The sequence below is a fragment of the Aythya ferina genome (assembly GCF_964211825.1).
Source record: "Aythya ferina genome assembly, chromosome: 9".
In the NCBI taxonomy this organism is placed as follows: domain Eukaryota; kingdom Metazoa; phylum Chordata; class Aves; order Anseriformes; family Anatidae; genus Aythya; species Aythya ferina.
Window position 1 is genome coordinate 25,143,612 of NC_140305.1, and position 27,538 is coordinate 25,171,149.

Genomic DNA, 27,538 nt, shown 5'->3' on the forward strand with positions numbered 1-27,538 from the left:
AACATATTCCTTTTTTTTTTTTTTTTTTTTTTTTTTTTGAGTATAGGCAGTATAGCGTATATGCAGTGTTGAACTTGGAGATTTTCAGTTCCTACCTCAGTAGCAGTCCTGAGGATTTTGTCCTGCTATGACCAATTCACAGTCATTGCCTTGATGGGCTCAGGACTAGGGATAACCAACTCTGATATTATCCTGACATGGCTTTATCATCCAGAAGATCCCTCCAGCCCTGATTGGCTTCACTGTGCACCTGTAGGGATTGAGGAGAGCAGAGTCTGGAGGTGAGATCTTCCAGCTCTGTGGCTTTCTTGGCTGCTTTGGGAAGAGTAGGGCTGGAACAACACAGAAAATTCTCAGCTGGGGCCAGACATGGGAGATAGAATTAAACTAAATGATGCAACATCCTTCCATTTTCCTATATTTGTGGATTCGTATACAAGATGCCATGAAGACTTTTCAAATCACTTTGAAACAGCCAAGCAAATAATAGCAAAAACAAAACAAAACAAAACAAAACAAAACAAAACAAAGAACAACTCATCTGATTCTGTTATTTGGATAAAATCTAGGACTGAGGAGTACAATCTTATGGTCTGAGTCCAGAAGTGCCGCTACCTAGAAATTACAGAACTTCAATAGCTTGTGTTATTTTTGTGAATATGGATTTTGTGAATATGGATAATGAATATTGTGAATAATGGAGAGTAACACATTGTGACTTACCATTGTAATGTTCAAAATTAGGCCAGAAAATTGAAATTTGAGAGAGTTGGTTTCAGGAACCATTTTCATTCCTTCATTTTATTATTGCTTTCATTAATATATTATATTATATTGGTTGTTATTTTTAAAATTCATGAAAAAACAAATAGCATTTCTTAACAATAGTTAGTCAGATATATATTTAATAAAGGTTATTTTTAATGACACTTTCTGCCTCCTCTGAAAAGACTGTACAACTCAGTACGTCCATGTAAAACAACAGCTGCAAACTCTCTTTTCTCCTCTGTGTTGCCTCCTGTTTGATGTACACAATCCTTTGCTACATCCCAACGTGTATCTTCTGTTCCGGGATGTTTGGATTAGGGCAGACAGATAAACCAGCTCCAGGAGGAGCTGTGCTGTTAGAAAACACAGTTGGTCTTGTTTAATCATGATGCTTTAGTTTATCATGTTGGGATCAATGCAGTCCACTCCCTCCACAGCTGGTGCCCGGTGCCATCTCCTGGGGATGAGCAATGCCAAGGAAGGACTTGGACAGCGTGAAGTGACCCAGACGTTAAAATGGGGTAAAGCTAACAGAGCTAGGGAAAGGTTTTCCTCCTGCATGAATACCTCTATGTAATATCTCCTTAGCTAATAATGTCATAACAGGGCTTGCAGCTCCTCAGGGAAAAATAGTAACCCTCATTAAAATGATTATCTAGGAACTTGCAGTGAATTCAGAAACTTTTGATCTGCAATTATTTTATTTTATTTTATTTTATTTTATTTTATTTTATTTATTATTTATTTTATTTTATTTTATTTATTATTTATTTTATTTTATTATTATTTTTTTACCTTTTCTTGTGTCTTGTCTTTGTGGTATAGAGAGGGTTGTGTACTTGCTGCACCCAAGTCTTTTCTGCCTCTTGACTTATGACTGTTTCTGCTTGATGGCTCCAGATGGCACCGGACTCTGAACTCCTTCAAGCCTCAGCTGAGGGCTGCAGAGATAGACATTTACTCTGTTTTCACTGATGATCCATTATTTTACAGATGGAAAGCAAACCATCAGAAGTGGGTGTTAGGGACAGTGTTGTCTGCTTGCTCCATTAGAGCACCGTTTCTCTGCCCATTTCTGCTGCTTCAGCTGTGCCACCCTCTTCAACTGGAGACCCTTTGCAATGGATGAGCTTCCTTTCTCCTCTTCCTGTGCCACCAGGTTTATCCCTCTCTCTCTCCTGACCACTCTTTCCAATTCCTGATGGTCCCTCGCAGTCCCATGCCTCACCCCACCCCAGGCCCCTGCCTCATGCCCACCTACATTCCCCTGCCCAATTCTGCAGAGGAGAGAGGAAAATGCCAATGCCACAGTTGCCTCGCATTGAGATGCATCAGCCAACCCCAAGCGCTGCTTGGAAGAAGCTCTGGAGTCCAAAGGCTAAACCAGAGGCAGTCACTTTCTAACTGCAGGGCATAAGTCAATCCCAGGTTTTTCTGACATTTAAAAATTCTGCATTATCCCCATATTAAATAAAGAATAAAAAGAAAATAGAATTTTCTACACTGCATATATGAACTCTCAGATTAATTTGTTGTTATCCAGTATTCCCTGATTCATTTTCTATTGAAGCAAGCAGTGATGCTAAGGAGGCATGTTTTTTTATTTTTCATACCAGGCAGCTCTTGCTTCCTCTACAAGTTTTCATCTGATTCCTTTAATGAAATACCTCTCACAATTGAGCTAATCTCTTCCACAACTCCTCCTTTTCTCATTTTCACTGCCAGCCTTTGCCTTCTGTTCACTCTATGCTGCTATCAGTCTTGAAAAAATGCTTTTAAGGGTTCTACCTGTTCCATCTCTAACTTGAGAAAACGAAATATTTTCATGCCACCTCTACACACTGCAATTTTAAATGAATCTAATCAGTTCTGCCCTCTACCTTTTATAACTAGAAACATTTTCAAATGAAAATTGAGATATCCCATCCTTCAGTGATAGCCTAATCTCTCACTCTTTCCATATAACATTTCAAGCAATAAAAAGTTTCCCTGACTTTCAGAACTTAGCCACAGCACAAAAGCTTTTTCCAAAAGCTTTAATTGAAACTAAACATCTGTTTAGGTTAACATGTCTTATCTTCAGCTTGAATACAATAATTTCTTTTTAGTATTTTACCTTTGATTAGCTGTGTACCTTCGAACTCTGGGATAACTACCCCCCTCTTGTATCCTTGTCCCATTTCCCTGTAACTCTTGCATAACTACACCTTATGTATGTAGAATTCTTCATAGGTTAAATAATTTTTTTCTCTAAATTTTTTTTTTTCCCAACAAGGATAGTCTCATTCACTTTGTTTTTCATTCACTAAAGAGATCTGGGATATATTATAGGATGTTCATAACAGTTTAAATTAAAATCAGCATCACAAAAAAAAAAAAAAATATATATATATATATATATATAAGCCCCGAATCTATGTTCTATTCTATGTTGATAAGAGTCTAGACTAGACTAGGAGTAGTGCAGTTAGAAGAGACCTACAAATACCAAGTCCAGCTGCTTGACCACTTCAGGGCTAACAATATCCAGATTACACATGAAAAGTCTATTTGCCAGTGATGGACGTTGTTGGCCAGCATACTCCATGGACTGCAGTCAGCTTGCCCAGATTCTTCACTTCATTTGGCCCCACTGATGAAATGAGAGGTCCAACTGGCACTGCCAGGCACTGGATTTCCTGGCAGTTTTCACAAAGAAGCATTTTTTTCATGTCACCGAGCAGTGACCCCTCTCTCAGAATACAAATATGCTCCTACACAAGTGATCAACACAGCAAGGTCCTGTTTTGCCCTCTGGGAATGCAGAGCAGGAGGGATGCCACTGCCACATCCACCCAGCTCTCCTGTGGGCTGCTCCCCAGGTCAGAGAAGAAGCAGCAGGCAGCTGCACGAGCTCCTCACAAGCTACTGGCATTGGCAAGCTTCGTCCCATACTGCAGACTAGGGCTTGCTCACGGGCATTCTTGTACATGCAGTGGCAAATAATCATATGACACATCTGCAGAACAGCTGGCTACATGGCTGCCCAGGTGCTGACTGCAGATGTGGCCTTTCCTTCCACACATGCCCAGTTTCTGAATCCTGTGTGGGTAAAGGTTTCACTTATGCCTCATCTTTCTTGTAAAGGGCTGAGTCTCTTCCCGGATTTACCTCCATCCTCCACTCAGAAATTCATTCCACATGGATGGGACACCAGGGCAGGTGTGAGAGGGATTGCTCTTCCCACTGGAAGCAGAGGGACAAAGCATCCCACTACCTTCTGTGCTCCTGGGTTACTCCCCTAGCTGACTCAGGAACCTCAAGATAACTAAATCAGCAATAAGAACTAAAAAGAAAATGATGACAAATTGAATATTTTGATTGGCATTTTTTTTTTGAAATTACACCTGCTTATGTCTTTCTTTTCCACCTCCCTCTGATCATGCAAACAATCTCTGGTGATGCAAGAGGGAAAAAAGTGACAGCCAGGTTGTTCTGGGTTTCAGCAGCCTTTATATACAAATAGAAGTGTGCTTCTCCTAGTGACAAGTGATGGGATGACTGCTATTGCAGAAAGGGCCTGTGCAGAAAAAATAGCTCTTAAATTGCTCAAATAGAGCAGCTGGAGCATGGAAACATGCAACTAATTTTGTCACTTAGTCTCCCAACTTCTGATGTAGGTACCTATCCCAAACTACCTGTCCAGAATTTATAGAGATGTTCTGTTAACAAATTTAATTCCATATCAGAATATACACTTGCCAGCACATCATCAAAACCTCCCTTGTATTAAACTGGTTGCTCAAAAGAACATGTGGTTACACAAATAATTCAAGAAAAATAACATACCAACATAAAGCAAAAATTAAAATAAACTTGCAGCATGGTCCTAAGTATTTTTTGGACATCAGCAATTCATGACTTGGAATATTTTAAACTACTAACTACCTCAGGTCTAAGTGTTTGTGTTCAGTGATTACTTACTTCAGGATAGACAAAGGTAATGAAATCTTATTAATATATCTCCAAAAGAGTTCAGAACAGAGAAATGTCTCTTGTCTTTGAACTTCTATATTCATAATGTATGGACTAGTAAATAGTTTAGTTATCAGTCTCCTATTGCTCAAGGTTTCAAACTAAGTACTATGCAGATCTAAGCAATTTATAATTATTATAATATTATGGCAGTTGCATATTTGGTGCACTTAAAAGTGTTTTGTTTTGTTTTGTTTTGTTTTGTTTTTTTCCTCTTTGTAAATGTCCTTTAACACCACAAATCCAACCCCAATTCTTTCACTATAATTTCCCAAGTGAAGACTATTTTCATACCTAGTATGCACATAAAAATAAATAAAAAGACAATTATAAAATTATTCACGAATCTTTCCACAGTGAGAATGGTCTCTCAAAAAATCAGAGAACAGAGTTGCACATAAGGGCAAGAGACATAGAAGGATGAAATGATGTGAACCAAAACTATCGAATAGAGACTTGGTTCACAGTGTATTTTGACGCTGACTTTATTACAGACATGGCTGCATATTTCATTTCAAAAAATACACTGAATACAACAAGAGATCCCACCATTTTTTCTGTACATATCTTCCCTCTTCCCCACTTATGTGAATATATATATCCGCATCTGAAATATTTCCAAGGATGATTTATTCCCTCTACATTTCTTCATTAATACAGCATTACCACTCAGACACTTCGAAGTTTCCAAACTGGAACTGGAACATGGAGAAAAAGTCTTGTCACTGGAGCAACCCAACAGTCTGGGTGGCTTTGAGGACTACCTAGCACAGGTTAATTTGATTTTCCCTCTACTGACTGGGAAATTCACAAATAAACAGTAACATTAACAAATGATGGTGAGAGACCTGGCATTAGGCTGAGGTTGCTTATCATCAAGGGAAGCTGTGCTGGTTCCTCCACCAGGAGGGTTCCTGAGGATGCTCAGCTTGCTGTGGGCTTTTTTCATCTCAGCATATTCTGACTGGCAGCACCTTCAAAGTAAAGCACAAACAAATGGTTTTAATAAAATAATTTGAGATTAAATTATTTCTGAAACTGAAGAACATTATCAAGATGATCATACATGAAGGAGGATCTTATTGAAACTAATATGTGGTTAATAATACTGGTGAGGAGTAAGGCGAGACTTAGGAGAGTCTGGAACTGCACAATTAGGTAAAAACTTTTTTTTGAGCATTCTTATTCTGGTTGTGTTTTACACAAAGAACTCAAGAGCCTCCTAGGTGATGTGCCATGTTCCACTGGGTCAACACGTCAGGTCCTTGTGATCAGGGCAGTATTTCATAGTGTGCCCTAAGTATGAGTCAAGTATACTAACATTGCTCAAGTACAGCAATGCTTGATGACACTTCAGTTAAGAAAAACCTACTTATGGTGACTGAAGGCTCCAAAAAATTCAGGAGAGTGTAAAGAATGACAATTTGCAATTAGACAATTCACAATTATAAAAACACCCATAGTAAAAATATTTTGCCTGATCCAGTGATTTTTACACCTGAAGATATTATTAGAACCTTGATTTAGCCAGGCTCATTCTAAGAGAAATCACAGGCTATTTGGTGAACAAGGCTGGGAGTATCTGCATGTTGCTTTATAACAGGCAGAAGATTTCTTTTGTTGTTCTTTAAGAAGAAAAATGGCCTATTTGATGCTTTTCCTCCAAGCCATGCAGATATGTAGGAAGACAACAGGCCTGCCCACTGATCAGCATCCCATGTGGTTTCATTTACACCACAAGCCTGTGCTGCCGAAGCCTGGCAGGGCTGCGGGCAGATACTGAGAGCCCAACTGTTGCGCGGAGGGTGAGAGGCTGTGCCTGTGACATGCACTGCTTCTCAGCTGAATTTCTGGTGCCTGTGGGAGCCGATGTCACTGCACTGTCCTTTGCTATCATTTGTACCAGCCACAGAGCACCACACATAGCTCTTTGTCCTGGGAGGTGGCCAAACCAGCAAAGATGTAAAAGATTCAGGTGGCTTTCTTGCAGTGTGGGTCCTCTGGCCACAGTAACTGATTGCCTCAAAAATAAACCATAGCACAGAGACATCGGACTTATTAGAATAATTTATAGCAGCATATATCCTGTCTATGGGAGAAAACAAACATTCGCGTAGTTCAAACTAATGAGGCAATCTAAGTCTCAGTGCATTTTATTTTCATTTGATGATTTCATTAAAAAGCTAATTTGCAAATAATTTAAAAATACGATTCAGATATACATGCACACATACATCCCACATGGAGACACAAATCTCTTAGCGTTATCTCTGTGCACAGTGATGCTGACGCTATGTACCTGGTGTCATGTGCTCCTGGATTGATGGGAGTACAAATCTTTGCTCCTCGCTGCCGTCCCAGCCTGGCCAGCATGGCGGGGGGAGGCTGGCAGCACTCCCCAGGAATCATCCCATAGACCTCAGCAAGTTTTGATCCCCTGAGTTTAATGTAATGCCAGCTACATGCATGGACAATACAAATAGATTTTTGTTTTGTCGGCATTTTAGGGGTTTGGGGGTTCTCATATTGTAAAAGGCAGGTAGAATTACACCAAAAATCCTACCAGAAGATGCCCATGCCCTTTCTTGAAGGCAGCTCTTCCAACAGTTCCTCAGTATTTGCTGTTTCTCACCTGTACACTGAAACATGGTTCCCTCGGATCAGCGCTTCCCCCACTGGATGTCTCCTATACCACATCAGACTGACTTCCCACAAGCTGAAGTTTTTGATATTTCTTCAGACATTTTATGCTTTTGTAACTTTCAAGAAATGAGTCCTGCCATCAGCCAGTGCAGGCTTTTGCTGGCAGCACCACATGCATGACCAGAGTGATTATTTAAATACTCTCTCAGCACCTAGAAAATAGAACCATTCATTAATATCTTATGAGAAGAATTTTGGGTCAGGTTTTTTGCCTCTCGTAATGCATTTTAATGCATTTCTTATTGAGTCTTCCATTACATCCTGGAGAGGTAATTCATACTTTCTTTCTATTCAATATTTCCTTGCAAGGGAAGAACAAAAGCTGGAATTATCCACCTACTGCTAGATAATTCCTAGGAGATTTTTTTTCATTTATTACTAATAGATGTTGGATAGTGAATACTTTCCAGCAGACCATAAAGCTTATTTATGAGAATACACATGCATATATGGGTCAAAAAGGAAATTATTTTTCCTTAAATAAAGGCAAGAAAAACAAACAAACAAACAAAAAAAATAAGCCTTTCTTTTAATGACTACAGATTGAAAATGTCAAACTTTGAGGCTATATATTTCCAACACAGATTGTGTGAAAGTTCCGTTACATATTGGGTAATGAATCATAATGTTCTGGGTTTTGTTTTTGTTTTTGCTTTTTTTGTCATGTAGAAGCAAAATCCAGAGAGGAAATATTTCCAACTGCTAGAAAGGTGGATTTCATATTCATGTGTAGCATATACCTATATAAAAAGTGTCTACGATGAAAAATATTTACTCACCGAGACATTCATCTACATATTCTGCAAAAATTGATTATGTCAGCTGGGAAATATTTAGTTACTAGGAAAAAGATGCAATTTTTCTTTCTCTGGATACATATAATGAATATAATTAAAATACTACTGTAATGTTAAGATACAAACAATACTATTTTTGTATTACGGTGTCTCTGTAAGAAGTTAACTTGTTTAAAGATTTAAACTATTATTTATTTATTTATTTATTTATTATGGATATTTATGCTTAGGAAAAAAAACCTCTATCTATATACTGTGCATTCCCGTAAATAAGTTTCCAACTATCTGTTCAGTTGTGTAGATGCATGGGTACATGTCATGTGCTTCCTTTGTATTTGGGAGTTAATTTTAAGTCATCAAGAATTTTAATAAATCTGTACCTCACTAATGCAAGGCTTAAAGTAGTACATTCTTAATATTTTTGTAACTATCTTCAAGAATAATGATAAAGTAAAAACTTCAGTTCCCGTAGCCTGATATTTTATGTTTTTCTTTTAATAACTTTTGGACTTCTTGAATATGAAAAAATCCTTCAGATTGTTTAACTATCACATATAATAAAAAGTAGCAGCTATGCACTTATCACAAAATGTGTATGAGAACATCCTCCTCATGCTTAGATGCTCACAGGAGATAGTGCTAGATATCTGCCATGAAGGAAGATATTGTTGTTCTGTAGCAAATCTGCAGCAGTTTTCAAACACACTGCAGTCAAACAGCAGAGAGGACGGCTGTACACAGTGAGAAAACGCTGCTAAGAAACTTTAGTCCCTCAGTCCCTTTACTGCAAGTACCCTGCTTTTATTCTTATTTACTTTATAGGTACCTTATAAATATTTAATTTTAACAGGACCCATGGAATAAAATGAACTTTTACTGCAAGATGACCGAGTGGTTACTTGGTTTAACTTTCAGGTACAATTAAAGTTTTTATTGCTGTGCTACCAGAAGAGCAAAGACACGGTAAAATACTCACGACGAGGAGGGTCAGCCAAGGGGAGCCTTCCAAAAGCACCAGCAGGGCTGTGCCTCACCCCACTGCACCACCCCGGTACTGCCAGCATAAGGAAAGGACACCATGTAGCACTGCGGAAAAATAGGGACACCGAGAAACTTTTTTTTTTTTTTTTAATTTCAAGTCACACATTTGAACAATAGCAAAAAAGCAACGTTACAGTTGAAACAATAGAACTTCAACTTCCACGTAGTCTTTTTTTGTTGTCAGCTTCAGAAGTTTCCAAAGCCTAACAACATTACTTCAAAAGCATTTGGTGTAAAAGTACACTAGATAATGAAAGAACATCCTTTAAGAATATTTTCAAACACATAAAAACCCCCAGTAAGCTTACATCACTGACATTTTGACAAATGATGTACCAAAAAGGATCTGGTCACAGAAAGAAAGATGGTGGGGAGAGTGGCACTTTCTCTCCAGCTAATTGACAACTTGGGAAACAAACACATCAAAAGAAATACATTACGATATTACTCCAGTGAATAGTCTGTCAGAAAATGCAGCCTGTTTATTAGTTTGAAATCAGCATTCATTTTGATCTCCGGCAGGGCAGAGACATGGATTCGGGAAGCAGAAGAAATCTATCTGCAAGGCCTCGCAGCACAATGTGCTGAGGGAAACAATGAACGTGCTTCTGAAGGCCCATTAGACAGCAGTGAGAGAATCTGAAAAAGCAGCAATTTAAATATTTTTAGTGCTCTGCAGCTTCTTCCTTATTTAACAGCTTAGCTGGGCTGCATATATTAGAGTCAAGGGTTGGAAATAACTTCAGGTGGGGAAGTTGGAGAACAATATGTCAAAGGCGTCACTCAGCCACTTGGATGACTGGGTTCAGGACAGCATTGTTCAGCACAGATGCTATCTCCGAAAGGTGGGTTTGGAGAAAAATATCCAGAAATCCAGCACTTGATGTCAACTTTTTTAGATGCAACCAAGTTGCACGGAGCTGTTTCCCTCACTGAAATAGCAGAGGCATCTGCTCTGGACCGATCCGGTTCAGGGCCTGGTTCAGTGATTGTATAAATCCCACTCACCTCTCTGGATTTTCCAAAATCACACACACACACACACACAGTTAGATGCAATCTTATCACAAAACACTACAACCGTTGCATTTTTAACATTACTAGCCTCTGTAAATGCATTTATTGTTAGCAGTTTTATCGTCAGAACATCTACTGACTCTGAAAGTCCTCCCACTCCGCCCATTTTTAAAAATAAAATGAAGGAATTTAAAAATAAAATGGGAAAGAATGTAATAAATGTGACATGCCAGAACTTATTAGTGAAACGGATAAAGTATTATTATGAGATAGAAATAGGAAAAAATGAAAGAATATAATAAAACCCCTTTAAAGTGCAGAAAAGAGCAAAAAATGTGAGAATTTAAATTCATGCATGGCCTAACAACTTTATGACCCTTTCCAATGAAGTCAATAAGCAGATATTAAGACTTCCAGCATCAGATCAAATTCACTCCTAACATTTAATTCCATTAGCCACTGAGTTTTCAGACCCTTACTACTAGAGTGGTCTTTGGGGCAAATACAGGAAAAGGAGTGGAGGTGATTAAAAAACTTCTGTGATTTTTTTTTTTTTCTTAGGGGGGGAGGGGGGGTTGGTTGTCTGGCTTTTGTTTTCTGTTTTTGTTTGTTTGTTTGTTTGTTTTCCATATTTGTCCCTTTACAGTGCTGGATGATTTTGACATGGTGACTATTAGCTTCTACTTTGTCTCCCTGCTGCAGCCAGAGGCCTGGTAGAGAAGGAGCTCACCAGCTTGGAGGGTTGCTCAGCTGCCCCACAATACAGGCACACCTCAGTAGATGTAAATAACAATGCTAAATGCTAAAAAGTTTCATCTATTATTGTTGTATTTCTTACTTCACTGATCGCATCTTCTAAATAAGAACATGCAGAAAAACAAACAAACACTTTTTTGATGCAATTTTCCTTTTTCTTTCTGCAAGTACCACCACAAACAGGGCTGATGAAACTGATGTGACATTACTGATCTCAGAAAACTTCCTTGTGACTGGATCCAGGCCCTTTAGTCAAGTTAAATAGTTTGGAAGTTAAGGGCAGTCTTCCTTGACTAGACATTTTTAAATGACTAGACGTTCTTAAATAATACAGAATAGGGGACCTTCTAGTGAAACTAAACCCAGGAAGAAACAGTAATTTCTTCAGAAGTAAATTTGATTTTTTATCCAAGCTACAGAGCTTATACAGAGAAAACATGTCACCAGACTGCTTCATGAGGACCCTTTGTGCTCCTGCTCCCTGCCTGACTCGCTACTGTGACGACATCTTCAGCCCATTTGGCAAATCGAGCCTATGGTGGCTGACAAAACAACTGCTCCTGGAGAAAGGCAGAATATTTATCACTTGGAGTGGAAAAGAACCACACGTGAAAAGCCCTTGACATGGCAGAAGAGCAGCACATGGTGTAAAGGCACCCTCCAGCCCCAACAGCAACAGACCCTGGGCAGTGGTGTGCTGGCAGAGGTGCCTGCATCTGGTTGTGGTTTTGCTCTTTTTGCATTTTTCTCACTTGACAAATGAGAAATGAGGCAGATGTGTACAACTGTGTCTTACAAGTAAGTGACCTTTTACTGTTTTACTTGTTTTTCTTGAACTTAACACAAAGACCTATTCTGTCTGTATTGAGAGAGCTTTTAAAAATTGCCTTCTACATGCAAGAACCTGAATCTGGTGTTGATTTTTTTTTGTTGTTTTGTTTTGTTTTGTTTTTTTTTCCCACTTGCATTTCTTTCTATCACAAAAAAAAAGAAATCCAACATGAACCTATCACTGTTGAAGACAATAAAAGAAAACAAAATGCACTGGTGGAAACATTAGTGCCAAGTTTCAAGTTAAAATCCACCTTATAGCTCTGTTAGAAATGCTATAAAATACACCTTGTTATAGGAAAGCTGGCATATTCCTTTGATGCCAGTAGTCTCTGTAGGTCACCAATGCAGTGAGTAGGTTTGATGGTTTTACCATGGGAGCTATGAGAAGCTGTAAGGAAAAGGCCATGCCTGTGGAGAAAAGAGCTCCTGTGTGGAAGTTTGAATGCTTTTCATGACCACTTTGGGCAGCTCTTGATACCAAAGGCACCTCCACCACAGCTGCCCAGTAGCCACCCCTTTTCCCTTCTAATCCTTCTCTGGACATTTTCCATCTTTTATTTCTGCCTAAAGATTGTACATTTCAAAACTAAAAATGACATATGGGGCGCTAAAGTTCCCTATGTACATTATAGGCTATGGTAATCACACAATTTACCACATTGTTAAAAATAAGACAATTGCATAGTGAGTTCTGGGCATTTCCTTTGCAGGCTCAGCTATTATGCATTTTATTTCGCTTTGCAGAGAATTTTGTTTGGTCTACTGCAGAAATATTATCATCAAATATTAATAGTTTTTCCCTATTCACAGTCATAACATGCTAAGTGTTTGACTGTTTTCCAACATTTTAATAAACTATTCTGAAAAGAAAGAATTATGAATTGTCTTATATGATGAAGCAAGATTACACTCAGAGTCAAAAATGAAGTTCCATTTCTGAAAAGCACAATAAAGTCTACATGATTGATGAAGAAATGTTAGGGCTCTCGATATACGAATGCAATTTGTCAATCATTTTTTTTTTAAATACCAGAACACATCAGATATTCTTGTACCTTCCACACACAATTCAAAACCCACTTGAACTTCTGTGGGAGGCAATTAACAATAATGAAAGCTAACTTCAGTTTTTAGTACATTGTTTTTAAATGCCGCCCACATAAGTTCATGTAGATCTTGAACACTTTAGGTGAATAAAACTTCTGTTTCAAAAAAGAGATGGACAGAATCTACCCAATATTAGGAACTTTTGTTTGCCTTCACTGCAAATTCATAAACTTGCTCTTATAACAGAAACCGTGTTTGACTTCTAGAAGGTGAATATATGGGATACAGACTCATTTCATTTACAATGACAGCACGGATGTGGAGGAACTCAGCCTCCAGGTTCATCTCGAATTCTGAGGATCCAGAACTCACCTAGATTTCATGGGCTCTTTTCTTTTTTAACTGAACCCATCTAAATACAATCATCACAAGTAACTCTTCATTTGCAGTGTGTCTGAAGTTTAAACAGACCCAATTCCTCATAAATGTGCAGGTCCTTTTTTGAAATGCTTCTACCCAAAAGCTGACTCCAGAAAAAAAAAAAAAAAAAAAAAAAAAAGACAAATACTGTGTTAAAATGAAGACATTCTTTGTATAACATTTCAGTTCGAATTCATGAATCTTTAGTGTGATTACTGTTGCTAGAACCCCACCAGTTCGAAAAAAGTAGATGGCCACAAAATATAAAGAATTATTGCTAACAAAGATGTGGTGCAGCACATTTAGATCTCTTGCCAACTACAGAAGTAATAATTAAAGTTTGAAGAACAGAATACAACAAATATAATGGTTCGCTTTGCATCTTAAATAGATAATGAAGTACTACATCTAGCATTTAATGCACTCAGTACTATATAAATAACGGGTTACTGCAGTATTATTTAGTACACTAGTAAAACTAACAGATGACCAAATTATGCCTCTTTTACTCCCTGTGTCAGTTCCAGTGGGTGATATTCTCCCACTGCAGTTAACGGTACTACTCCCATTCATTAACAGTAAATTTTGGACCATTAGAGACAAACACAACTCTCCTTGAATCAGAGTAACTGGCTGTGTGACTAGGGTAAGGTGCACAGGGAGGGGAAATGGTCGCTATCGCAGCCAGCAGTGAGGAGAGGCTGAGCGCTCATTTTAGCAGGCAGCCAAGGCTAAATTAAACAATCTCATACCTGACTGCCATGCTTCTAGTCATGGAAAGACAATCCTCTTGACATAATTTAATTACACCTGCGAGGACATTATACCACAGCATAAGCAAGATATCTTGAGAACGCTGTGTCTTAGCTTATGACATTATCTGAGTCACTTTTGATGGGATTAATATTGTTTAAGTAAGCTGAAGAGAATTTCACTGTGCTAGATAGAATAGCAACAGAACAACAGGTCCAGAGGGTGAACAATGCTGTTAGAGACGAAAGCGGATAATTATGAAATGTAATTATACTTCGAGTTTCTCAGGGAAAAGGATAAGATCTGATAATAAACATTTTATCACGTTCTTGCTGTTAGGTAAAAAAGGGTATCTCAAGGAATTTAAAACAATGTGAAAGCAGTTTTAGCAGTAAGTGTTTGAGATGCTGAATCCTTGGATTAGACAGGTCATTTATATGTATGAAAAGATTATTTAATTCATGTGTCCAGTACCTGTACAAATAAAAGGTACTGCGAATATGTGTGCTTACATGTATGTGATGAGAATTTGGGACTCTGGAACTAATCACCCAGCTAGCACGGAGCCTCGCTCCCTGTGGCACTGTCTTGTCTTCTCCCCTTTGCTTGGAGACAATCCTACCACTTCTGCAGCACCAGGTAAGGAGTGGCTCTAGCTTGTACATGAGATGCTGAATTTTCTTTAGCAGTCTGAACAAACATATATAAAAAACAAAAATAAAAATCAGAAGATAAGGGAATAGCGGTAAGGGCTCCTATTTACATGTATTCTGCTTACTTCCCTTTACCTTTGTACTGGAATGTGTGACACTGTTGTTTACATTGACATTGCCCAATATGGACTGAAATATTTTTTTTCTATCACAAATTGTGAAGAAGATAGTGGAATGGCAGTAGCTGTAAGTGCCAAAATAGCCAAGCCCGTCATTGGATAAAGCAGAAAATATTTTATTCCATCCTTATACTTCTAGTGAATTACACTTTTCACACTAAGCAAATCATACATGATATTAATGACCTTCTGCCCCTCTTCTTCTACATGCACAGTAAGTGTGAAATGTGTTTTGCTGAGGAGTCTGAAAGTACTAAGAAGTTGTGAATTGGAAAATTTTTAAACAACTCCATTATTTGTATAATGTATTTTGAATTCCAAAAAAATGAAAAAAAAAAAGAACTCTGCAATACTATTGCAAGATGTGGTTTCAACAAAACTAAAATTGTGCTATACTTGTGCAAAACTTTCTTTCTACCTTATGTTTATCCAATTTAGGACAGGTATTATGGAGCCAGAAATACAAATTCGCTGCAGAAACAGGTGTGCTACAAAATGCAAAAATCTGTAGCTGCTTTACCTGAGATCCCTTGCCTTTTGTCAGTTCAAATCAAGGTTTTCATATATAGTTTTGGCTATTTTAATTAATATTTTTAAAAATCATTTTACATAAATAGAAAAAAAATCCAACAGATCAAAATTTTCTTATCCAATCAGTGACAGATTAACAATATGCTTTGTGAGGCTAAGAGGGAGTGAGAAGAAGATACATCTAATGGTACATTTTTGTCATTTGGTGTCCCCCTCAACAATAAAATAAGCTGTCAAAATGTCAAGGTGTGTTGACTTCACAATAAGCAAGGAAACAAAAATCTTGTGAAATAGCATGAGATGCTGTAATAGAAAACTTTGCTTTACTGTACATTTTTCAATATTTACTTAGATCAAATATCTAAAAATAAAAATGTCTGCCTTTCCCATTAAATTAGTCTCAGCCAGAATATGTTGTCAAATGCATACATTATATAAAACCAAGAGAAAAAGGTATTAAAAATAGCAGAATATAAATAAATCAAAAAATAGAAAGCAAACGAGTATCTTGCTTTCAAAAAAGAGATTTGCTTTCATATACATAAATACAAATGACACTTTCATCCTGGCATGTATATCATTAATTAGATGTATATGCACAGGTTTTTCAAAAACTACAGGGGAGCTGTCAATATAGTTTGCAATATATATATCTGAACACTAAATGTAGCTATTTCTTCTGTAGAACAACGTAGAAGTTTGCTTACAACAATATTGGCATAAATTTCTTTTTAACATGAAAAGCAATAAATTCTGTGTTATTGCCCAAACAGACCATCTAGATGAGTTCGTTGTTGTTTGTACTGGAAATCCAGAGGTTTGTATTAATTAGGAAGTGGAAGGTGAGTGGAAAATGGAATTAATTTCCACATCAATACTAGAAATACAGAATATTTTTGGACATTCAGATTAACTTCTAATGTAAAGTGAAAAGAAAGAAAAAGTAGCAAACTGTTTCAGTAACAGTCACTGTGAAGATATTCTGGTTCACCTATGTTTAGACCAACAAATATTAAACCATTTAATCCTTTAACTATAATATGAGTGCTCTTCTAAACTTAAGTGCCATTCCACATGTGCTGGACAATACTCTTAATCATGGCTAACAAAAGACCAAGTGTTGGTCTAAGAAACTATTTATTGAAAAATGCAGATTCAGGTCAACAGAACTATTTATAACTAATTCACAAGATTGCCTCATCTAAGGAAAAAAGTTTTATCAGACATCAAAGTGTTTTATTTTGTTTCAACATTTCAAAGCAAAATGGTTTCTATTTTTTACTTTCACTGTTTCATTTCAAAGTACTTCTTTTTAAAGAGTAAAACAAAAAGACATTTTTTAAGATTTCTGTTTTGCTAGAAAAGCTAATGAAAATAGTTTAGATTAACATAAAACCAGCCACTAGCTGTCTGGGGTGTTTTTGGCTCACCTGCTAAATCAAACAGTAGTTGTGCTTATTACTTCATAACTTCACAGTTCAAATGTAACAAGGCACTATGAGAAACTATATCCCATCATTTGATAAATAAAATTCAGTCTGATAGTTTGTATCACATATATGAGGGTATGGACTTACACTTAAATGTTGAAAAAGTACTCCCTGTTCCTCAAAGTATACAGTTTAATTTTCTTTATTTTTAAGGAATCTCCTTTCCTTTATATATGTATATATATGTGTGAGTGTATATACATACACATGTATATTCTCTTTTTAAGATTCTTTGACATATTTGCTGAGGAATGAGCCTACCTGTTTGTCAGAAAGGGATCTACTGCTTGACTCGCACAAAGCCATCAGCTTGATAACAGGAGAAACAACAGCTTCCCCTAGTTAGCACAAAAGAAACTCTACATCACATCATTTCTAAACATTCACCTTGAGTGTACAAACTCTATCATTCTTTTAAAGAAAAGGAAAAAAACACAACCTAAGAACACTCAGGGAACATACCAGATTTCAGTATCTATTTTTTCACTCAACAGAATCAAAACATTCAATCAATCAGTCATCCCCATTAAGATGATTTCATAAATGGTGTTATAAGAATGTACAAGGTACTACTAGCAACTTTTTTTTTTTTTTTTCTTCCATCCCAGTCATGATTTCATTGTGTGCAATTTGAAGAATTCACAAACAGCAGGGCAAGGTCTGGAAGAAGAAGGCACCTTGCCCACACTCTAGCTAGCCATCAAGAGAGAAGCTGCTTGGATAAAACCTTGGTCTTCAAAAGCTACATGCTTCAAAATTATAGCAAACATTTTGTTAGACAGATCTAGCATGCATTCTCATGATTTCTGCATAATAACAGATATAATCCCAAACCATCTTTAAAAAACTCAAAAAGTTAGCCCATTAGCATACACATTCTTTGAAAGAAGTCTGAAAACAAAACCACGCCCAAAGGATGTTCTTGTGTTCACTGTGCTGGATTAAGAACCAAGTGATCTTTTGTAATGAGCTCTACTTTCCATAGGCCAAGGGACAAAGTTCCTGCTTCCCAATGGTAGAGGAAAAATAATTAAAAAACAAACAAACAAATAAAAACTGAAGTCCTCTATTGTATTTACACTAAGGACAGCAAACAAGCCAACAGAGCTCTCTGGGAAGGACTTGTTTCCATAGTGCTACTAGCTTCTCAAATCAACACAATAAATCCTGTAACAGATCATAATTGGATTTCCATAGCAGAATCTTCGCATTCTGATATTATTCTGATTCAATTTCTCAAGTCACTGGTACATATTTCTCGGAGGGTCTCACAAAGACCATTTTTCTTAACTGCCCTGGGACTCATCTGCGGACAGGAAGAGCGCTGGGTAACAAATGGCATGTTTACTGCACTGTAATATCAAAAGAAGGCTTATGCTGGTTTTCTTTAGCAATTTGTTTAATTTTATAGATCTGTGGATATGCAAAATGAAATAAAACCTTTTCTTCCTTCTGCCTAATGCATAGTTATGATTTATGTTCTAAATAGCCCCCCTAAATGTTCAAAGACTCCATTACAGGAGCAACTGTTCAAACACATAAAAAATGACAGTCTTTGTTCCAAATAATTTATAATTTGAACAGAAAAAAAAAAAAAAAAAAAAAAAAAAAAAAAAACCTGTGAAAAATAGGAATTGTTTTCTCATTCCAGAAGTTGCAATAGCAGCTTCTGGTTCAGCAAAAGATGAAACTGTCTGTGCCAAGTACGGGACTGACAGCTCGATGAAGTGTTCCTCTTCTCCTTCTTACACTATTTCACTAATAGAAAACTGATTGCTGACACGTAATTGTGTGTTTGAGCCCAAGAGGGTAAAAGAATCCAGAAAGCAGCCAGCCTCCTGCTGCCCCATTACAGCACTGGGGTGGATGGGGCAGCCAGAGCTGGAGCTCATTGAAATCCAGCACTGCCCTCCCAAATCTGTCTCCAAAAACCAGAAGATATGAGACTGAGGCTGAAAAATATGTCAGTTGTATCCAATCCTCATCAATCCTCTGCAGACCAGAAGGGCTGCTGATGCACTTGGCATCAGGCACAGAAGTAAAGTTTTGCAGTACCGCCCTCACCAGCCCCGTTTTCGTAACAGGGTAGTCTGGTGGCGAATGCAGGTGGGGAGTTTAAAATCTGCTGCTGAGATGCAATTTCCCAGTCAACTCATGCTTTTTTATTTTGATTTAATGTAAAGGAATCGTTCCTTTCTGAATGAGAATCACCATCAGGCTTTTGCTTCTCCCAGCCCTCAGATGCATGCCACAGACTGCAGTGCTTCGCTCTGTGGTGCGATTTATAACAAGGCAGTGCATCAGTCAACGCTTCCCTGAGATTCACTGGAAGTATCTCAATACTGCCTTCAGCCATTTCCTTTAGTTTAAATATCCACCTTCCTTTATGGCTACTTTTTACTGATCTGAGGCAAGAACAGCAAGGCAGACCTGGTGACTGTGCTGCAGTGCCAGCCTTTGGCTGGTGAGTCAGGGAGCCAGAGCTTGGTGCACAAACTTGAGTTGGAGGATGATGGCCAAAAAGCATTAAGCACAGCAGATGAGTTTTGCAGGAGAGCAGGACAGTGTATCAGTTGATCTCCTACAAGGACTAGAATCCACTGGACTCAGCTGTCTTCCTGAACAGCAAAGCCTGAGCGTGGAAAGGTGACTGGGGCTCTTCAACCTCCAGGTAATGGAGCTGACTGCTTTGCCTGATCAGGTACACCTGTCCTTCCCCATGCAGAACAGCTAGCAGGTGAGAGAGCCCTGCACCTACCTGAAATGCACCTATCAAAGGGCATTTCTGGAAAACATGTGCCTTAACAACACAGTGTAAAAATTAGAGCAAACTTGGTGAGTGTGTGAAGTCAGGACCCCAAAGCTATGGGTATAGGAATGGTTTTTCTCTGCCTGCACCTGAGAGAGAACCTGGGCTGCACCAGAGGAGGTGTTCCACCAGCCTCCCCAGCAATACTGGACCAGGGGAGGTTTTTGGTGTTTTATGCCATGTGATACTGATAAACTCATTATAAAGCCACCAAAAAATTGAATAGGTTAGATCATATATGTGTGTGTACAAACGTGTGTGTTCATGTGTGTATGTAACTATCACAATTTGTCTCTCCTGAATGTTGTGAGAACTGAAATAATTACACTGCTCACAACTTGAATTAAAAGTCTCTGGTTTTGCTGCTTTTCAGGATCCGTTTCTTTTTAAAATTTTTAGGGAAAAGTATAGCATCATTCCTGATATTTATGCCATTATGGACATTTCAAAAGTATATTTGAATTTGCTTGCTGAATTTTCTATGTGTCCTCAAATTATCGGCAAGCTTGTCATGCAGATCTAGAACATATACTGCACAGCACCCATTTAATGAGACCTCTGCTCTGGCAGTAAATCTCACTTCTTGTGCAGAACTCTGACAATTTTTTCCCTTTTCAATACCTACCCAGAAAAGCTGTTGATTCGGGTTTTCTTTTCTTCTGCAAAACTCAGGCCCCTCAACTTTTAAACTTCTCTCAAAGATACATACTGATACCATAAGTCATCCAGAAGTCTATTTGGATTTAGGAAATGAATTTTGCCTGGCCTGTCCTCAAATCCTGGCAATCCACATTAGGCTTACGGGGTATCTACTCTGTGGAAAGTACAGTATTATTCTTCCCACACAAGTTATTCATCTTGCAAAGGAAGTTGAAGGAAAAGGAAAGAAACCAAAATGGTTCAAACAAGGTGCCTTTACAGCCACAGCCCCTCAACAACTTATTCCTACAACTAAAAAATAAAAAATAAATAAATAAAATATTTTAATAATCATGCAGAAAAATGTTTCCCTGATTACTGGACTCTTTATGTATCTAAGAGTCATATTATGTTAGCATACAGATGTACATATTTGCAAAGGAAATGGCAAATTTCTAATCAGGATTCACCTGCTGCCAGACTCAGCGTAAGAATATACCAGTGACTGTCAACAAAATGTCAAATGAAATTATGCAATGTGCAAAGTAAATGTAGGAAAAGATCATTTGGGAGACGTTTCTAATCATGTTAAATACACATAGCAACACTAAAAGCCTGAATTTCAAAGGCATAGAGGTGCCTAATGAGATTTTTAAAAATGCCTTTTTAGCACTACTGAAACATCGCAGGAAGTGCCTCACTGCACCTACGCACCTTTGAAATTATTGTTTTATGTTTCTATCTTCAAATCTAAAAATACCTTTTTTGAAGTTGCAGAATGAACCAAGAAGGCTCCAAGGAGCAGTGTCGTCTCTGTGTACTTGAGATTGAAAGAGCATTTAAAGGAGCTATCCTTTGACTTCAGCAGAACTTTATCAGACCAGGCCTGAAAAGGGGCAGAAGTGGTATTTCCACAGCTCCATCTCTGGCCTCACTTTATTCTGGTTCCTGGAGAGCACATTTTTGGAGCTGTATGTTTGCAGTGACCAGTGGTGGGCAGAGTGGCTTGGAGGTGGCCTCTTCTGAAGCCATCTGAAGCCTCCATTTTTACAGTCCCCAGCCTGGGCCATTTCTAGGCTAGACATTTTCTAGGTATCCCCCCTGTGTTTCTAAGAAAGGGGTTCTGTGGATCTTTCAGTCTGCTATACATCTGAAATGAGGGGAGTGCACTGCAGGCCAGCAGAACAGCTCAGAGCAGGACTCAAGCAGCACGGCATGTCATTAAGGAGTCCTGGAACAGGCTTGGACTACACAGAGTCAGTCAATAAAGAAAAAGAAGGAAAAAAAAAAAAGTGTTTTGGTTTACTTTGAAACAAGCCAAGCCCTACTGAGCAAACCCATGAATATTAACAGATAAGTGTGGAGGTCTGAGGCTTAAACCAGGACCAAACCAGGGAGCTAAGCTGTTGACAGCACAGATATACTTGCAATTTCAAACAACTCTCTCTCTCTATATATATATACTTCTTTTTTTTTCCTTTTAAATTTGCTGTTTCCCTCTTGGTACAAAACAGAGATAAATCCTCTAAAAGATGAAGGGTAAATACTGCATTTGAAAAATACAATAAAAACCCGTTTTCCATTTGCCATTTTTTCTCCCCACAAAAAGCCAATGATTTGCATAGCGATGCCCAGGCCCTTCTTTTCCTCCCCACGGACCGGCTCTGATTCTTCAGAAACACAAAAAGCAGAATACAAATCAGTTCCTACTTCCATGACATCCCCTGATTTCAGCTGAGAGCAATTTACTTAAGATGTATTTCTTCAGCTGGGAATACACAGCACCAGTTCTCCTTATTGTCCTGGACATTTCACCCACTACACCATTAGTTTCCTCTGAGGACAGAAGTAAATAGCACAATTTGTTCTCACAGAAGACTAGCTGTTTCTGAAATGTGAAGAAGCTCATGGCAAATGGGCAGAATGTTAGGAATAAATAAGAAAAATGGGGCAGCAGAAATAAATCTTTTATGATGACTTCTCTCATTCATTTAAAAGGGAAAAAGTCCTTGCTGTTGCTTGCAGGAGTCGAGGCACAGTAAAGTTGCAAGTACCAGAGAAAATATCTTCCGTTCATGGGTAATTTTCTACACGGGCTTGAAATATAAACTTTAAAGAAAAATGTGAAGACAAAGACTTCCAAAAACAGCTAGCAATTTAAGAAAATTATATCAGCAAGCAGAGAAAAGATGTGTGCTACAGCCACTTTAAAAATAAATTGCTTTAAACATGTAAGTAAACAAATTAAAACATTAAATCTTATCCTACTTTTCAGAAAGCTACTGCTATGCCAAGGCAAGAATTTAACCGTACATATTGTACCTCAGCTTACAAAAAAGTTTAACTACTTTCCTGCTTCAGACTTCCCTGAGACTCCATTTGCCATTCCACCTTTTCTAGGTATGATTTCATGCTTCACCCTGTTTATCAGAGAATTTGCACCCTCCAGTTTAATCTAAGTCTTTTTAGATGCTTAAGAATTAAATGCTCAAGAGGGTTGTTTGGAAATGGCAAGTCATTTCTTTTGATGCTTCTCAAATTATCAGGAAGATTCAGTAGAAGTACAGGTGACAAACCTGTACCAGACAGTCTTTCTGGGAATTTCCTGAGCAAAAGTAGAATTCAAATATCTCATCTAATTTTTTTCTTCAACTTTCAGATGACATAGCGATGCAGACAGGTCTTCTAGGAAGACTGTTTCAAATGGCTGGGGCAATATGAAGAGAAGATTCATCAATGCATCTGAGAGAAAAGGAAGTATTAGGCAAACAAAACCTTGGTTGGAAATACTGGTTTCTAAGCATTTAAGGATTTTTACCAACACCAGGTAGAAGATGGCTGAGGTCACTCAGGATTCACATGTGTATCTAAACACTTGTCCCAAGTAACGGATAGCAGGAGCACCTATGTAAAGCTCCAGCGTCCAAAGTGAATGCTTTATCCAAAAGGTCCTTCTCTTTCACTTTTATGCTATGCTTTTAGGGCAGAAAGGAATGAAACTTTCATAACCATAAGTGTCCATCGAACCTGGTCCCTCAGAAAAGTTTCATTTCAATAACAAAATTCCTTGAGTTTGTTGAATATTTTCTAACCTGCTAGATAATATGAGCTGTGATTTCACTTCCCAAATACTATTTTGTTTCTCAACCCAAAAAACTGATTGATCATTCTTGTTATCCATCTCAGAACTTTCTCATTGAGTTTTGAAGAGAAGTTATAGGGTGAAATACATTCAGAAGATAGAGTGGTTGAAATTAGAAACCTTGAGATTTAAGACTAACTTACAATACTTCACCTTTTTCTCTAACTTTAAAACACAGGGGATGTCGGGTGTTAAAGTGCCATGGAGTGCATATCACAGAGCAGAGCAGAATTTAAGGTAAAACATTACAAACCACCAATTTAAACATTCAAAATATTTAACACTTGTGTTAAATTCCTTACCAACCATGCTTCTTCCTCTTATATCCAAGCACTGTTACGTTCAGATTTTTAGTATAAGAGGGTAAAATGGGTGACTATAAATACGGCTCTATGTAGTGAAGGCAAGCCCATACATATATACGAAAATCAAAGCTGACATCTTGTATTCATGCAGGGGACTAGGAGAAAGCATGAGTTATGAATTACTTCTGTTTAGATTCCCTCTGAACATGGACACACTTAGGAATTTGGTCCATAAACTTTAAAGATTATTCAATTAATTTTTCCGTTCAAGTGAGCGCCCAGCATGAGCTCCATTAAACTTTTTGTCTGCAATAAAGTCACCAGACAGCCACAAGAAAATGCACCCCCAGAGTCTCTGCAGAGAGCACACAGCTATTTTTGTGACAATGATTGTCAAGGGAAAAGAAATGTCACATCACAACCGCAGCTTCCCGAGGCGCCCTGAAACGCAGCCTCAGAATTAGCAGACTTTATGAGCCCACAGGATCCCACAGAAGGAAGACTGCAGATTTTCCTTCTGCATGTGAAGAAGTAGTCTTCCCAAAGCTTTATAGCCAATGAAATATCCCTGACCAAAGGTCGGCCAGTGCCAGCACTGGTACCAATACACAGGAGACCAATGCATCAGCTGGGTGTGACAGCGCAGCAGCAGCCTGTCCACCTGCACTCAAAGCCCTGGAAAACAGCACTGCAGGGAAGCCCTTGGACAACCCTAGGAAAAGACGGAGCAAGAACAACTGAGATGTTTTTTACACGTGAATTAATATGGTTTTCAAGAAGCTGCAGGCAGAGCTATACAGTATTAAGTCAGCCTACAAAAAAAGTTTTGCTTACCTCTCTAGTCCTTAAAACCAGCAATAAGAAAGCAGAAATAGCTCCATGATGCGATCCTTGTAGAAGACGTAAGATATAGGAGGCTAATATGGGCTGAAGCACAGATGAGCCACTTCCACTGAAAGTTCAGGCACAGCAGTGAGTACCAGCAGCACAGCAAGTGGCAGTGGTGGCTGCATGTGTGGTGTCCATTGGAGCAGGGCAGGAGGTGCCTGGCAGGACATCCCAGTATATGCTGACCCCAGGATGGATCCCAGGGCTTGGCACCTCTTTGGTGACCCTCACTGATGCAGCAGGGTGAGGACCTGGATGGAGCACAAGTTAAGCCACATCGATTGCTCCCCCTGCTCCCAGGGTAGAGGAGCCATTGCAGGATGCAGCCCCTTCTGGCTTTCTTGCACTCTGCTGGTATTGTCATCCAAAGTGAGACCTTGAAAAGCCACCTGCAGAAATGGCTTTAGACATTTGAATGTCTACTACGTCAGAATTTCATACTGAATAACCAGGAAAGACTGAATAACCCAGCCATGGGACCAGACAGTAAACCAGACTTTCTGCCTCCTGATGCCAGAAGTGCCACAATTCTGCCTGCATTTTTTCTTTTATTCTTATACAGATGTGTTAGTACCAAAATGTTAACAAGAACAGTAAGTAAAAACAGAAGTCATTAAGGTACCTTTGGCCAGTGAAATTGGGAAAGCGGGTTATTCACAAACAGAGGAGAACTCCTTTAAAACATGTATTTCTCTGCCAAACAAAAAGCACTGAAGAGAGGAGATACCAGACCACTGCAAGATGAACTAAGCTTCAAAATATTTTTTCTCCACGGTAATAAAAATTCTGTCCGCACAATGTTGGTAATATTTTACATTAACTTACAGCACGTAGATCTGACAACCTGGCAAGCTCAAATACTGGTGTATGTAATCTATAATCTCCTTTCTGTTTATTTCTATATGTTTTTATTAGGATATTGTGGTTTTCCAAGCAGATGCCATATAGCTATACTTGAATTGATTTTATTCAGGACTTTTATTCAGGAATACATACTGCAAATAGTTTAATATAAATGTCAGGCAGGGAGAGGATTTCACCTTAGCAATATTCAGAGGTTAGGACAATATGTCACTGGAGATACTTCGTTAATGGCTACATACTTTGTACTTTGTACAATGGCTATATAAACACCCGCAAAAGAGAATCATGAAAATCAACTTTAATAAACTGAAAACTCAGTCGGAAGGTGTTTATAAAATGCATTAAATTTCTCTGTGAGTTATTCAGCAAAGAGAAGGAAGCTGTTGTTGGAGAAGAAAGGCCATTAAGTTGTTGAAAACAACTATTTTGAAATTGCAGCCAATGCCTAGGCTTCACGCAAAGCCTCTACTACCGCGAGTTTCTGTCTTGACCATTAATTTTCATGCCTGAGAGTAGCCTTGCATATTTTATTCTCATTTAGAGTACCTAGGAAAAATAAATGCCAAAAAAAAGAAAAAGAAAAAGAAAAAGAAAAAGAAAAAGAAAAAGAAAAAGAAAAAGAAAAAGAAAAAGAAAAAGAAAAAGAAAAAGAAAAAGAAAAAGAAAAAGAAAAAGAAAAAGAAAAAGAAAAAGAAAAAGAAAAAGAAAAAGAAAAAGAAAAAGAAAGGAATGGATGTTTTTTAAGTTTTTAAGTTCACCCAAAGTGATTAATACTTCTTCAGTGCTACAAAAGGACATGTCTGACCTACACCACTGAAAGAAATGATGCACAGACATGTAAATCTTCCTTAATTACCTCTCCTTGCAACATGGAAAAATGGGTGGTAACCTGAAGAAGTAGTAATCAGCCAGTCAAATCACAGAGTAGTGGAAAGGTCAGATTCTTACAGCCTAAACATTGTAAATTACAGGAAACATAATGCAATCAAATTCCAAACTGCTTCTTTTTGACACAGGTTATAAAGAGAATGAAAAAAGAGAAAGTAATCTGTCCTCATGACAAAAATTTTAATGAGAATATTCTCTTCCTCTTTAAAATCTCTTCAGTGAGGGAAAATATGCTTCTGTATCAGGGCCATGAAATATTCGATTCATGTCAGCAGATTATACATCTCAAGAAATGCACGTGATCAATCGATTTGCCTGTCAGATCTCCATTATGGAAGCAAATGTGCTGAATCATCCGGCGAGGCTTCCAGCTGCCCTCTGCCATGACTGCTGTTTCCCATTTGGTTTGTAAAACATACATCTGAGTTCTCCAGTGGGCAAGGAGTAATTAGGAAAGAAGTATGAACAGTTACAAATAAAAGCTAAGCAAGCCTATCTAAGCTACGAGATTTTAAATCTGTCATGAAAAGTATGCCCAGTAGTGAAAGCATCTTTTTTTTTGGTTTGTTTGGTTTTTGTTTGTTTGTTTTGTTTTGTTTTGTTTTCTCTGTAACACTTGGATGAAAATGCCCGGAGTTCAGGGTCATGTCCATCCCCACGTAGAGCCAGGATGTGTTGGGGCACCGGCTCCATCTTGCTCTAGTGGGTGCTCATCTGCTGCTCACCACAATGGGACTGTCTCAGTTTCCTTCTTCAGCTTTCAGTGAGCTCCACTATGGGCTTCTCAAGTCCCAGATGGCATCTCTGTACTTAACAGACCTTGTCAGAAACATGTCTAATGATTTTAATTCCATGCAAAAAGCAGCATTTTTAAAGCTTCCCAGTGTTTACTTGCTAACGTGCCTCTAATATGCCTTGGAGAAAAGTGGCTCCTGGGTGTGAAAATGTTGTCAGCTCTTCTTGGCTTCTCTACTGAGTAGTTCATCCAAGATGTGCAAAC

At 38.2% G+C, this 27,538-nt stretch overlaps 1 long non-coding RNA gene across 1 annotated transcript in view; it reads right to left on the minus strand.

The window, feature by feature from the left end:
- Window positions 1–5,251: 5,251 nt before the first annotated feature.
- Window positions 5,252–27,538, minus strand: part of LOC311441523 — a 42,825-nt gene continuing 20,538 nt past the window's right edge. The window contains exons 2-4 of the long non-coding RNA XR_014696011.1: window positions 9,259–9,368; window positions 7,415–7,637; window positions 5,252–5,756 (exon numbers count right to left, since the gene is read on the minus strand). This is a non-coding gene — a long non-coding RNA (uncharacterized lncRNA). The remainder of the gene's footprint in view (window positions 5,757–7,414; window positions 7,638–9,258; window positions 9,369–27,538) is intronic.